Source organism: Crocodylus siamensis, chromosome 2 (assembly GCF_052110815.1).
Source record: "Crocodylus siamensis isolate JL-2025a chromosome 2, ASM5211081v1, whole genome shotgun sequence".
Lineage (NCBI taxonomy): Eukaryota > Metazoa > Chordata > Crocodylia > Crocodylidae > Crocodylus > Crocodylus siamensis.
The window spans coordinates 167,222,618-167,236,337 of NC_143396.1; positions in this window are offsets into that span (position 1 = coordinate 167,222,618).

Here is a 13,720-nt window from a genome sequence, read left to right on the forward strand (position 1 = left end):
GTGATCCTCCCCCTCTATACGACGCTGGTTGGGCCACAGCTGGAGTACTGTGTCCGGTTCTGTGCGCGCTACTTCAGGCGGGATGTGGACAACATTGAGAGGGTCCAGAGGAGGGCCACCAGAATGATCCGGGGACTACAGGGCAGACCCTACAATGAGAGACTGAGGGACCTGAACCTGTTCAGCCTTCACAAACGAAGGCTGAGGGGGGACCTGGTGACCATTTATAAACTCACTAGGGGGGACCAGAAGGGTTTGGGAGAGACCTTGTTTTCCCTAGTGCCCCCTGGCATAATAAGGAATAATGGCCACAAATTATTGGAGAGTAGGTTTAGATTAGACATCTGCAAGAACTACTTCACAGTCAGGGCGGCTTGGAGCTGGAACCAACTTCCAACGGAAGTGGTGTTGGCTCCTACCCTGGGGCTCTTTAAGAGGAGGCTTGATGCCTACCTAGCTGGGATCATTTGAGCCCAGTGTTTTTTTCTCTTGCCCTGGCAGGGTGTCGGACTTAAAGATCTATAAGGTCCCTTCCAACCCTACTTCTATGATTCTATGAAAACTACCCCCAATTAAAATCTAAATTCTTCACCAACTAAACCCACAGCTAATTAGAAGCTCATTCAGACCTAATAACTTTTCAGGCGTCAATAAAACTATGTGGGTATTTCAAGACCATTTTGGACCACTGGTTGCTACTACTGTGGGTAGTGAAGTGGTTAACCACCCTTTATGGCTAATGGGGGTGCTAGAGGCTCAAGAGGGAGTTCAGCAGAGGAAATCATTAGGGCTGTGCAAAATGGCACTATTCCATTTTGACTAGGGTTTCGACAGAACAGCATTTTGTTTCAAATTTCATTTTGAGTTGAGACAGCTGTTCCCTTTCACTTCATCGAAACAGCCTCACTGTTTCGACATTTTGCCCATTCACTGTAGTGGGGAAGCTCGAAACAGCTTCTCTCATCTGGCAGGCAAATCAGGGCCCAACCCTGGGAGGGCTGCTGGGGCTGTGCCAGTCCTTCCGAGGCTGAGGGCCCCCGATCTGCCTGACAGATGAGGGAGGGAAGCTGGTGCTGCTGCCTGGGACTGTGGAAGGGAACTGAGCATGATTGCTAAGTACCCCTCCCCAGCCCTAGATAGGGCTGGGGAAAGGAAGTCAGCCCAGCTGGGCTGAGTTTGTTTCCCCAATGTGATGGTTGGGCTGGGGTTGGGAATTCAGCCCAGGTGGCCTGAATTGCCTTCCCCAGCCGGACTGTAGGGCTGGGGAGGAAAACGAGCAATCCGGCTCAGTTCCTTTCTCCAGCCTGATTGCAGTGCTGGGGCGGGAAACTGAGCCAGGGCTCAGTTCCCTTCCCATGCACTGTGATTGGTTTCCCACCCCCGCTGCAGGAGTTGGGGAGAACCAGGGCTGCTCTCCCCACCTGGCTGAGTCTGGAGCTGCTGGGAGCACAGCCCTGGTTCTCCCCTGTCTCCCACCACCTGGCTGCTGGCTGCTGGCTGCTGGCTGCTTCGAAACTTGAAAGGTTTTGAAACTTTGTAAATGTTTCAGCTAACCTCATTTGTTTTGAGGCTGTTTCAAAGCCCTTCATTTCATTTTGATTTTGCTGTTTCAAGCTCAAAATGAGTCAAAACAGTGCCGAAACCAAATGGCTGGCAAAATTTTGCACAGCCCTAGAAATCATCACTTACAGAGGAATATATGGAGAGCAACAGTGGCAGGAACAGCACTCAGTCCATGGGATATGAGGAGCAACTGGGGAAGGGGGCTGGGAAACAGAGACAGAATTCTTATATGCAGAATTCTTATTCTTTTAGCTGTCAGCTATTTTGAGTGTTTAAAAACTTCCAAGAACAAAAGAAATTATTTTTTTTCTTTTCTTTTTTCCCTCTAGGCTAACATTAGAAATTCTAGAATAAGTCTGAACTTCTGAAAGAAGGCATCCCTGATCCTTTTATTCTGCTCCTGCTACAATGCCCAGAGAGAGCCAGAAACAAGTTTTCTTTGGTACTATCTTTTATTGGATGAACTGTATCATTTGGAGAGGTATTAAACAAGTTTTCAGTCACAAAGTACCTTTCCTCAGGCAGGGCATGTTGGGAAGGTGAGGGATTCCTAAAGGGGGAGGTTGAAAGTTTTTCTGGCTTTCTCAAAGTTTGTCTAACATTTCTCCCAACTATACAACTAAGATTTTTTGCCATCATCCAGCACCTCTTCTGATCGCCATGAGTATTCAAAGATGATGGCCAATAGCTCTACAATCACATCAGCCAAATCCTTCATTACCCTTGGGTGCATCCAATCTGGCCCCATGGACTTGCTCATGTCCAGCTTATCTAAGTAGTCCTTAATCCTTTCTTTTACCACTGAGAGCTGCTCACCTTCTCCCCAAACTGTTCTGTCTGGTGCAGTTATCTTGGAGCTGACCTTGCCTGTGAAGACTGAGGTGAAAAATGTATTGAGCACTTCAGCCTTTTTTGCATCCTCTGTCACAATGTTTCCTCCCCCATTCAGTAAGGGACCCACACTTTCCCTGATCCTCCTCTTGCTACTGACCTACTTGTAGAAACCATTCTTGTTACCATTCACATCCCTTGCTAGCTGCAACTCCATCTGTGCTTTGGCCCTCCTGATTTCATCCCTGAATACCTGAGCAATGCTCTTATAGTCTTGCTTAGTTATTTATCCAAGTTTCCATTTCTTATAAGCTTCCTTCTTGTGACTTTAGTTTACTGATGAGTTCCCTGCCAAGCCGAAGTGGTTTTCTGCCATACTTTCTAGTCTTCCTGCACTTCAAGATGGTTTGTTCCTGCACTCTCAGTAAAGCTTCTTTTAAGTACAGCCAGCTCTCCTGGACTCCTCTCTCCTTCAGTCTGGCTTCCCAGGATATCCTTCCCATGAGTTCCCTGAGTAAAGATCTCTACCTGACCCAGGAAATGCATGGGCCAACCAGAGGTAACACTTTCCTAGGCTTGGTCTTGGACAAAGGAGACAATCTGGTGAGTGACTTGAATATGGAGGGTAGCCTGGGTAACAGTGACCATGAAACCATCATGTTCACTGTCTATCACAAGGCAGGCAAATCAGCTAGCAGGTATGAAGTTTCCAACTTCAAAAAAGTGGATTTCAACAGGCTCAGGGCAATAGTAGAGGAAGCGCTGCGGGACCAGGGACCTAAGGTGAAAGGAGTGCATGAAGAGTGGTTGTTCCTCAAGGACATGATCCTTGAAGCACAAAAGAAGTCTATTCTCATGCAGAGGAAAGGTAGCAGGAGGGCTGGTAAGCCCTCTTGGCTTAATATGGATATCATGGTCCTCTTGAAAAAGAAGACAGAGGCATACAAACAATGGAAGCTTGGGACAGTTCCCAAGGAGGACTATACAACAACGGCCCACACTTGTAGGGAGCAGATAAGAAAGGCTAAGGCAGTGACTGAATTAGGCTAGCACAGAAATCAAGGACAATAAGAAGTCCTTCTTTAGGTATATAGGGAACAGGAAGAAAACAAATGGAAGCATGGGGTCATTGCTTAACAACTCAGGACAGCTGGTTACTGATACTCAGGAGAAAACTTAACTCCTGAATCACTACTTTGCTTCAGTATTTCACTGGGCTAAGGGGAAAGTCATACTAGATAAGGTTCAGAATGTGCATGGTGGGAATGACCGCCTTCCTACTGTTGAAGTTGAGCTGGTGTTTGATCAGTTAGAAAACTTAGACATTTATAAGTCAGCAGGATGGGATGCATTTTATCCGAGAGTGCTGAAGGAGTTGGCCAAAGTCATTACGAGACTTTTGGCAAAGCTCTTCCAAAACTTGTGGCACTTGGGGGAGGTCTCTGAAGACTGGAAGAGGGCCAATGTTGTGACCATCTTCAAGAAGGGGAGGAGAGAGGACCCAGGCAACTATAGGTCAATTAGTCTAACTTCTATCCCAGGGAAAATCCTGGAAAAATTCATCAATGAGTCTATGTGTGTCACGGGACGGGGTCCTTAAGGAGGGCTGTTATATCCCAAGGCCCCTACTGTGCCAAGTCAGCCCAATGGGCACCCTTGATTCTCGACTGCCACGTCTTTGATGGTATGAATGATAGGGAGGCTACCTCTAAGTCCTCTTGGACACAGTCAAGATTGATTCTCAGGACCCTGTGTGTCCCCAGACCCCTAGTGGGACCCAATGCAGGATGAATGTCACAATGGGTGTTTCGGGGCACCCTCGCCTTATGGGCTATGCGTGGCTCCAACCACTCCTTTACCATGCCCCAAACCTCGCAGATGGAACTGATGATGTTCGGTCTGGGCCTTGTTATAATTCAGCCCCCTGGTCCTCCCTGGACTCTCTGCAGCCATGTCTCACGCTGTGCCTTCATTGGCACTCAGGCTCTCCACAGCCCCGTTTCACACTGCACCTTCACAGGCGCTTGGGATCTCTGCAGCCCTGTCTCTTTCTGCGCCTCCCTGGCGCTTGGGCTCTCTGCAGCCCTGCAAAGTGCTGTGCCATGTCTGGCACTGGGGTCCGTGCACCCTGAATACTGTGCCCTCTCTGGCGCTGGGGTTTGTGCACCCCAAATGCTTGGCTCTCTCTGGCTCGGGGGTCCGTGTGCCCCAAATAGTGTGCCCTCCCTGGTGCTGGGGGCATCCGGTGTTCTGCCCTTAAAGTCTGGTGGATCTGCCATGCTGAAGTCCACAGTCTGGCTGGGGAGCTCCTCTTCCCCCTCCCTTTGGGAAAGGGGCAGTGCCCGCTTTCCCACAGCTTGTTCCCGATTGGTGGATTGGCTCCATGAATCAGAATTGAGGATTCTTGAGCCCCAGACATGTTGCAGTTCAATCAGGTAAGTCTGTTACACATGAATGTACCTCCCCTGTTGGCCTTTTCTGCTTTCTCTTCCTCCCAGTTTCCTGCTTCCCTACTTACTCAGGGCTCTCATTTCTATAACTTGGGAAATCTGGTTTTAAAGCCCTCCTAGCAAGTCTACCTGTGAAGATGCTCTTCCCTCTCTTTGTTGGGTGGATTCCACCTCTTACGAGCAATCTTTCTTGGAAGAACATCCCATGGTCAGAGAATCCAAAGACCTGCTGGCATCACAACCTGCACAGCCAGGTTTTGATCTGCAGGATGCACCTACTCTTGCCCAGGGCCTTTCCCTTGACTGGAGGGATTGATGAGAACTCAATTTGAGCCCCAGACCCCCTCACCCTTGAACCCCAAACCCTGTAGTCACTTTTGATATGCTCAGAGTCTCTCCTGGCAGTATTATTAGTGCCCACATGGATGGAGCAGCATGGGGTAATAGTCAGCCTCAGTAATTTCTCCATGACATCTTAGATCTGGGCTCTGGGCAAGCAGCAATCCTCTCAAGACAACAGGTCAGGTTAACAGATGGCTCCCTCCATCTGCAGCAGAAGGGAGTCTCCAACCATTACCACTTATCGCTTCTTTTTAGTGGCAGTCATCTTGATCCTTCCCAACTCAGTGAGGCCTGGCCTGTCTTCCTCCACCAATGGAACATGTTCCTGCCTCTCTGCTGATAGGGCTGCATGTCTGTTCTCCAGATGAACGACTGCAGGTGGACATGTGTAGAAATTTTACTAACAGTTAAACTCCTATAGCAGACTCAGCCTCTAAGGACAGGCTGGTACAAGATCATAAATAATAGTGTAGCAGGCTCAGTGCTTCAAGGACAGGCTGATAAGACACAGGCCTCATCGCCTTGAAGTATGAAGCAGAGATACAACCTCCCCTCCATTAGTTAACACGCAGCCAAAAACCAGCTTTGAAACAATTAAGAGTTTTCCCACACTGACCTAACATCTTGTTTTCCTTCACAGTGGAAAATTCCCACCTGCACGCGCATCTTGTCTGTAGACTATAAATCGCCTCTAACAGTTTTATTCGGGGCCTCTGAGTTCGCTCAGAGTGCCCAGCATGCTGAATAAATTTTGAGACAGACAGAGACTCTGTGTCCTTGGGAACAGCTCCGCAAGGGGTCACGAACTCCTCAACAATTTGGCGACCCAGATGGGACCCCTTGTGTACTGGCCCAGCAGCTCATCATTCGGACCAACCCTCCCAGCCGGCATAGGTGAGTTTGTCACCATTCGGAGGGCTTGGTCCGGGCGTCAGGTAAGTGGGGCCCGCCATAAGGGGTAGCTGTTCCCAGGAATTTATAGACCAGAGTGCTTAAGTCTCAGGAGAATGGGACAATCAGCTTCAAACGTCCCACCAGGATCTCCTTTAGGGAGGCTTCTCCAGGTTTGGGGAGAAGGGAATCTGCCGGTGCAGTCTGGCATGGGCAGGAAGCGTGCTTGTATTTTGTGTACACAGGAGTGGGCTGTCTTAACTCAACAAGGTGCTCCGGATAAACGGTGGCCAAAATTTGGCTCATTTGATCGGTCTCATTTGGCATTCCTTGAAATGGAATTAGTAGCTTTAAAACCTCAACAGATGGATTATTGGTACCTGTGGGCTGAATTGGCCAGAAAAGCCCCAAAACTGGTTCTTTACTCTACCACTCCACCTCCTTATGATCCTCCGATTTCAGTCTCTGTAGAGTCTGAAGATGGACCTGAGCCTCTCTACCCTGCTCTCCCTGTCCCCAGTCAACCCCTTCCCCCTGACAAGAGCACTGCAACTCCCCTGGCATCAGCACTGGCTCCGAGCTCCGGACCCCCTGCCTCCAGAGGTTTTTCTTTGGTCTGGACCCAGAGCCAGGGTCCTGTGGGGGAGGCATTTCCACCCAGCCAGGGGAAAGAGCACCTGAATGCAGTGGTTCAGGCTCCTTTGCGAACCTACCCAGTCCCGTTTGTGGATGGCGGGGGCAGCTTCCAGGTTTGCCCTACTCTAATTCATGTGCCTTTCACCCAAGGGGACCTCCTCATTTTGCAACAACAAACCCCCTCTTTTTGAGAGAAACCTGATGAGGTAGGATGGACTATTCGGCGCATAGTCCATACTTATGACCCTTCTTGGTCAGACATGCAGGAACTCATGGATACCCTACTAACCCCAGACGAGCGGGCTAAAGTTTTAGACTGTGCCAGGGCTGTTGCCTCAGCAGCAAACAGAGATCCTTGGCCATCTAATGAACCTAATTAGGATTACAACACCCCCGGGGGAAGGGCATCCCTGAGGGAAGCCCGGAATGATTTACTAGCAGGCTTTGATGAAGCAAGTAAAAAGCCTGTGAATTGGGGAAAATTCCATGCATGCAAACAGGGACCTGAGGAGCATCCAGATGCCTTCTTTACCCATTTGTGTGAAGCAGCCAAGACATACGTTCGTCTTGATATAGATAAACCAGAGCATGTGCCTTCGCTGGTATCAGCCTTTGTAAACCAGAGTGCTCCCGATATCAAGGAGCATTTCTGCAAGTATACTCCAGGTTGGGAAGGAAAGAGTATGTTAGAGATAAGAAACATAGCAAGCTATGTGTTTGATGGGAGAAAGGAGAGGGAAAGAAAGAAGGAGAGAAAGGAAGATTTTAAGCTAGTAGCTGCAATGGTTGAGGGAACTGTGTACAGCATGTCAGGAAGAGGACGGAACAGGGGAAGGGGCCAGAGAGGGTTTCAGCGGAGGGGATTAGGTCAGAGAAACCAGGGCGAGGGGTGGTCCACAGTTCAGAGGGCCAGCGAAGTATGTTACTACTGTAAACAACCTGGACACTTCAAATGAGAGTGTCCCCAGAGGAAGGGGATGAACATCGGAGCCATCTCAGAACAGCGGCCCCCTCCGGACCAGTGATGCCAGGAGCCGGTGTCAAAGACTACTCACAGGAAAGAAGCACTCAATGACCCGACTGACCACCCTCACCCACTCTGCCCTGCGGTAACTATAAATTGCAATAAGAGCAACCCTGTTGCCTCAATTCAGGTAGGAGAGCAACAATATGATTGTTTAATTGACACTGGCACTACTATGTCTATGTTATCTACAACTCCTAAGTGTGCAGGTCTAATTGAGGAAGGAACTGAGAATGTGATGGGAGTGAGGGGGGAATTGTTCAAAACTAGCAGAAGTGCCCCTACTCGAGTCCAAGTGGGACCCTTGTCATGTGAACACTCTTTTTTGTTGTCTGCCCATGCTCCTATGAATTTATTAGGATGGGACTTACTGTGTAAGCTGAGGGCCACTCTACGCTGTAGTCCGGAGGGAATAACTTTAGAATTACCAATTGACAAACTGCCTTATTTCACCAGGGCATTGGCCTTGGGGGGGAAAGGAGAAATTTACCGGTGGAACTACAACGATTACCAGCCACATTGTGGGGCTGGGAGGCCACCGATATAGGACTGCTGAAGTCTGCCACTCTGGTTGTTATTCAAACCAAGGCGGAAGTCCTGCCTCGCATGCCTCAGTACCCACTGAATAAAGAAGCAGAAGAAGGTTTGCAGCCCCTTATAGATGAATACATCAGGAAAGGGATTTTAGTGGAGTGTCAGTCTCCTTGTAATACCCGTGTGTTACCAGTCAGGAAACCTAAATTAGGAAAGGATGGCAAGCCTGTTTATCATTTTGTGCAAGACTTATGTGCTATAAATGATTATGTGATTCCCAGAGCTGCCGTAGTTCCTAACCCTGCCACTATTGTTACCTCCATCCCATGGTGGGCCACTCGATTCACAGTAATTGATTTGTGTGCTGCCTTCTTTTCAATCCCAGTTGCAGCCCAGTCTCAATACCTTTTTGCCTTCACTTGGAAAAGAAAACAACATTTAACCTGGACACGACTTCCCCAAGGATACACCAAGAGTCCTACTATCTTCAGCCAAATCCTGACGAGAGACTTACAAGGTATCATACTTACCTCGGATACAGTGCTTGTACAGTATGTAGATGACCTACTACTAGCATCACGGACTCAGGTAAGCTGCTGGACGGACACTTTAAAACTATTAGAAGCATTAGCTGAATGAGGACATAAAGTATCCCCAGGAAAATTACAATATTGCCAAAAGAAGGTTACATACCTTGGGCATGTGATCTCAGAGGGACTGTGGGAATTGTCTGATGAAAGGGTAAAGGCTATAAAAGACTTGCCAAAGCCCACCACTAAAAGGCATATGCAAGCCTTTTTAGGAGCAGCTGGATTTTGCCGGCTGTGGATCCCTGCTTATGGAGACATGGTTAAGCCTCTGGTAGAGACCACTCGGAAGGGAGAACCTGAAGCGGTTCAGTGGACCCCTGAGTTAGACCATGCTTTTCACCAAGTTAAACACCAGCTATCACAAGCCCCTGCTCTAGGACTCCCCAACTACAAGAAGCCGTTTGTGTTGTTTGTCCACAAGAGATGGGGAGTAGCTCCAGGAGTCCTAACCCAGAAACTGGGACCTCAGTTACGCCCAATCGCTTATTACTCTGCCACCTTAGATCCAGTGGCAAAAGGGGTAGTCAGTGTCTGCGCACCATTACAGCAGCAGCACTGCTTGTTGAGCGATCAAAAGAGCTAGTCGTGGGGTACCCCCTTGAAGTCAGGGTTCCTCATGAACTTGAAGCCCTAATGACTAAAGAAAAGACTCAAGCCTTCTCTCACCAGTGTCTAGCCCGGTATGAAGTGACTCTGCTAGCTGCCAAAAATGTGCGCATCTCACGCTGTACTAGCCTCAACCTGGCCTCGCTTTTGCCTCATCCCGAGGATGGAGAGCCACATCACGACTGCTGCACCGTCGTTCGTATGATGGAAAAGCCCCGAGACCACCTCACTGATGTGCCCCTGAACAATCCTGACTTAGTCTTCTATGTGGATGGGTCCTCCTACATAGAAGCTGGAGTTCGTCGGACTGGGTATGCGGTTGTCACTGACCTCAACATCGTTGAAGCAAAGCCCTTATCTCACTGGCTAAGTGCACAAGCAGCTGAACTGATTGCTTTAACTCATGCATGTGAACTGGCAACCGGGATGACTTTAAATGTATACATTGACAATTGGTATGCGTTTGGAATTTGCCACTCCACCGGGCAATTATGGAAACAGCGAGGCTACATTACTTCTTCCGGAGCAAAGATTGCAAACTCCACTCAGGTTTCTGAGCTCCTGGAAGCCATCCAGAAACCCAGACAGATAGCCATAATACATGTCGCCACACACACCGGCGGGAGCACGCCTGAGGCTAAAGGAAATGAGCGGGCGGATGGTGCTGCCAAAGCTGCTGCTCAGCAACCCCTAAGTTTCAATGCCCTTGCTCCTGTGTGGAAGACACCCAGAGCCTTGGAAGGATATGAGCAAGCGTGCAAAGGAGAAGAAGAAGACTGGAAATGTCTCTATGGGGCTTATTCAAAAGATGGACTGTGGTACACCAGCGATGACCGCCGCAACTTGCCTAAAACATTACAGTGGCCCCTGTGCCAAATAGTCCATAGGCAAGGTCATTATGGAGGAACTGCCATAGCTGAAACCATTCTCCGAGTTTGGTTTGCCCCTGGGATCCATGCAGTGACTAAACAAGTGACCAGCGTCTGCTCCACTTGCCCAGCATTCAACTCTGGCCCAGAGAGAAAAGCCCCACCTGGGGGCCGACCTTGGGCATATCAACCATTTGAGAGACTGCAAATAGACTTCATTGAACTTCCCCAGTGCTGAGGATATAGATATGCCTTAGTAGTGTGAGATCAGCTCACCCATTGGGTGGAGGCGTTTCCTGCCACCCATGCCTCTCATCAGCAAGTTGCTCATGCACTTCTAAAGGACATTATTCCGTGGTTTGGCATACCTCAAGTCATTGACTCAGATCAAGGAGGTCACTTCACCTCCCAGGTCTTACAAACAATTTACACACGGTTGGGAATCACTAGGCAGCTTCACACCCCTTATCACCCTCAGTCATCTGGAGGGGTGGAAAGGGCAAATCGGACTCTAAAAACCCTTCTAGGTAAAGTGTGTTCGGAAACTCAGCTTAAGTGGCCCGAGGCATTGCCCCTTGCACTGTTTGCTATGCGAAACGCGCCTAGAGCTGATGTTAAGATATCTCCCTATGAGCTTTTGTTTGGTCATCCACCCCCCATTACCCGTGGTTTCCTTCCTCCAAATACAGGATTGCTAGTGGGGGATGAGAATTTAACCCATTATGTGATTTCTTTGCAGAAACAGCTTACTTCTCTACAGCGCTGTGCTGCTGTTCAGCAACCTGTACCCTTTGATTGCAAGATACACCCCTTCAGTCCCGGTGACTACATGTGGGTCCATGTTCCGTGATGGAAAAATTGCCTAGTCCCAACGTGGGAAGGACCATACCAAGTCCTACTGACTACCCACTCTGCAATCAAAATCGCTGAAAGGAATTCGTGGATCCATCACACACACGTGAAACCTGCAGTGTTTACCCCAATGGAACCTCATCGTGTACCTCCCCTTCGGCTGCGGAGATCCAACAATCAATGGACAATATGTGCCAAATATAGTAGAAAGTGATCCCGGCCTTTGAAGGCCAGGATCAAAGTGGGGAATTGTAGAAATTTTACTAACAGTTAAACTCCTATAGCAGACTCAGCCTCTAAGGACAGGCTGGTACAAGTTTGTAAATAATAGTGTTAGCAGGCTCAGTGCTTCAAGGACAGGCTGATAAGACACAGGCCTCGTCACCTTGAAGTATGAAGCAGAGATACAACCCCCGCTCCATTAGTTAACATGCAGCCAAAAACCAGTTTTGAAACAATTCAGAGTTTTCCCACACTGACCTAACATCTTGTTTTCCTTCACCTGCGCGCGCATCTTGTCTGTAGACTATAAATCACCTCTAACAGTTTTATTCGGGGCCTCTGAGTTCGCTCAGGGTGCCCAGCATGCTGAATAAATTTTGAGACAGACAGAGACTCTGTGTCTTTGGGAACAGCTCCGCAAGGGGTCACGAACTCCTCAAGAGGTGAAGATCTCTGCTTGCTGCCAGAAGTCACAAGCCTCCAGCTTCCAACCTCTTGGGTGTCCATGTCTTTTCTCTTCTCTAGCACTGTGTCTTTAATTTCTTCTTCCACAGTCATGGAGGTCTCCTCCAGCATCAAATCAATGAACACCTTGTGGCAAAGGATGCTTCGGAGCCTCGCCACCTCCTCCTGTTATTCTCTTGCCTGTTCCCTGATGGACACCACCAGGAGGCACCACTCACTGCAGGGTCTGGGGTCAATGCTGATCACACCGGTATGTGTGTATACGTATGTGCAGGCAGAGGCTGTGTGTGTGTGTGTATTCATAGGGTGAGTCCCACATGCACACCCCACCATACATGTGCACCCTCCCTTGCATTGCCATACATGCAGACCCACACATCTCACACAACCCAGCCACCCTCCTTCAACCTGTCACTCCTGTCAACCTGAATGTCATGCATACCAGGGGCAAATTCTCTCCACTCCGTCATATCAGGGAAGAGGGAGATCCTCAGTATCATGGCCTTCTGCACCTTTCCTGACCAGTTGAGATTTATATACATGAAATGGTGATGGTAGTCCAGAACTGCCTAAGCACAAGTGAGAAGAAGCTCTTCTGGTTGATGAATCTACAGCCACAGTGAACAGGGAAAAGATTTCTAGAGTAGGAGGCAGGGGGTACCAGATGCTGTGTAATTAAGAATACTTAATTATCATGACCAGGGATCCAGATCTTCCATTTGCTGTGGAAAAACACAGATTTTCTCCGAAGAACAAAACATGAAAGAAACCATGGGTTTCCCATTTCAGGTTGGCAGAGTTCCAGCCTGCAATGGAAGACCCATGGTTTCCTTCATGTTTTCTTCAGCTGCCCCTACCCCAGACCTGGCTGCATCTCAGTACTGTGCAGGGTCCCAGGTTATATGCAACTGTACCCCACCCCAGAGCTGGCTGCATCTTGGTGATGAATAAAAGGTCCCTGTTATATGCAGCTGTGACCTCTGGGTTCTCTGGGAGAGAAGTGTGGGGTAGTGGGTAGAGCAGAGGGCCAGGATCCTCAATGCTTAGGTTGTCCGTGGTGGTAGTTGGGGGTAGTGGTTAGAGCAGGGGGTTGGGAGCCCGGACGCCTGGGTCATTTGCAAGGGCTGTGGGTTGTAGTGATTAGAGCTGGGGGCTACAGCTAGTGGTAACCCCAGGCCTGACTGTTTCTTAAGTGGTAAGTTATTTTGCTTGGATCATGATCCTGCAATATGTTGATCCTGTCCGTGCAAAGAGCAAGTCATCTGGCAAGCTCTGACCCTTTAAAGAGAAAGTATCTCTTGAAAAGCAGACATACAAAAAACTAGAACTCTTGGTTCCAAAATGATACTTTTTATTAGACCAACTGGGAAATTGCAAGAAAATTGTCCTTTTCTGCAAGCTTTCAGGATAAGTCCCTTGGTCAGGCTCTGGGAGTCATTTTGGAATTAAATTATACCTTTTAAATTATTAAAAGATATCATTTTGGAACCAAGAGTTCTGGTTTTTTGTACGTCTTCTTGCCATAGACAAATATGGCTACCAAGTACACCTCTGGAAAAGCAGGAAACTTGCTATTATTTGTGCAGCTTAATTCAAAGCCCCTTTCTGCTTTATAGCAGTCACTGGGCTTTTTCCATTGACTTCTATTGGAAAGGATCAAGGTCTTTAGTTTAGCTGCCTAACGTGTGTGAACTGAGTTGATTGCCCTGATTGAGCTTCCTGCTGAAACCTGGGTATAGGGGAGGTGCTGTGATTCACTGAAAGCAAAGGTATAAAAGGGAAATAGGATAGGGAGACACCTGAGTAGATTCCTGCTGCTGCTGCATGTAATTACAGAGCAGGCCA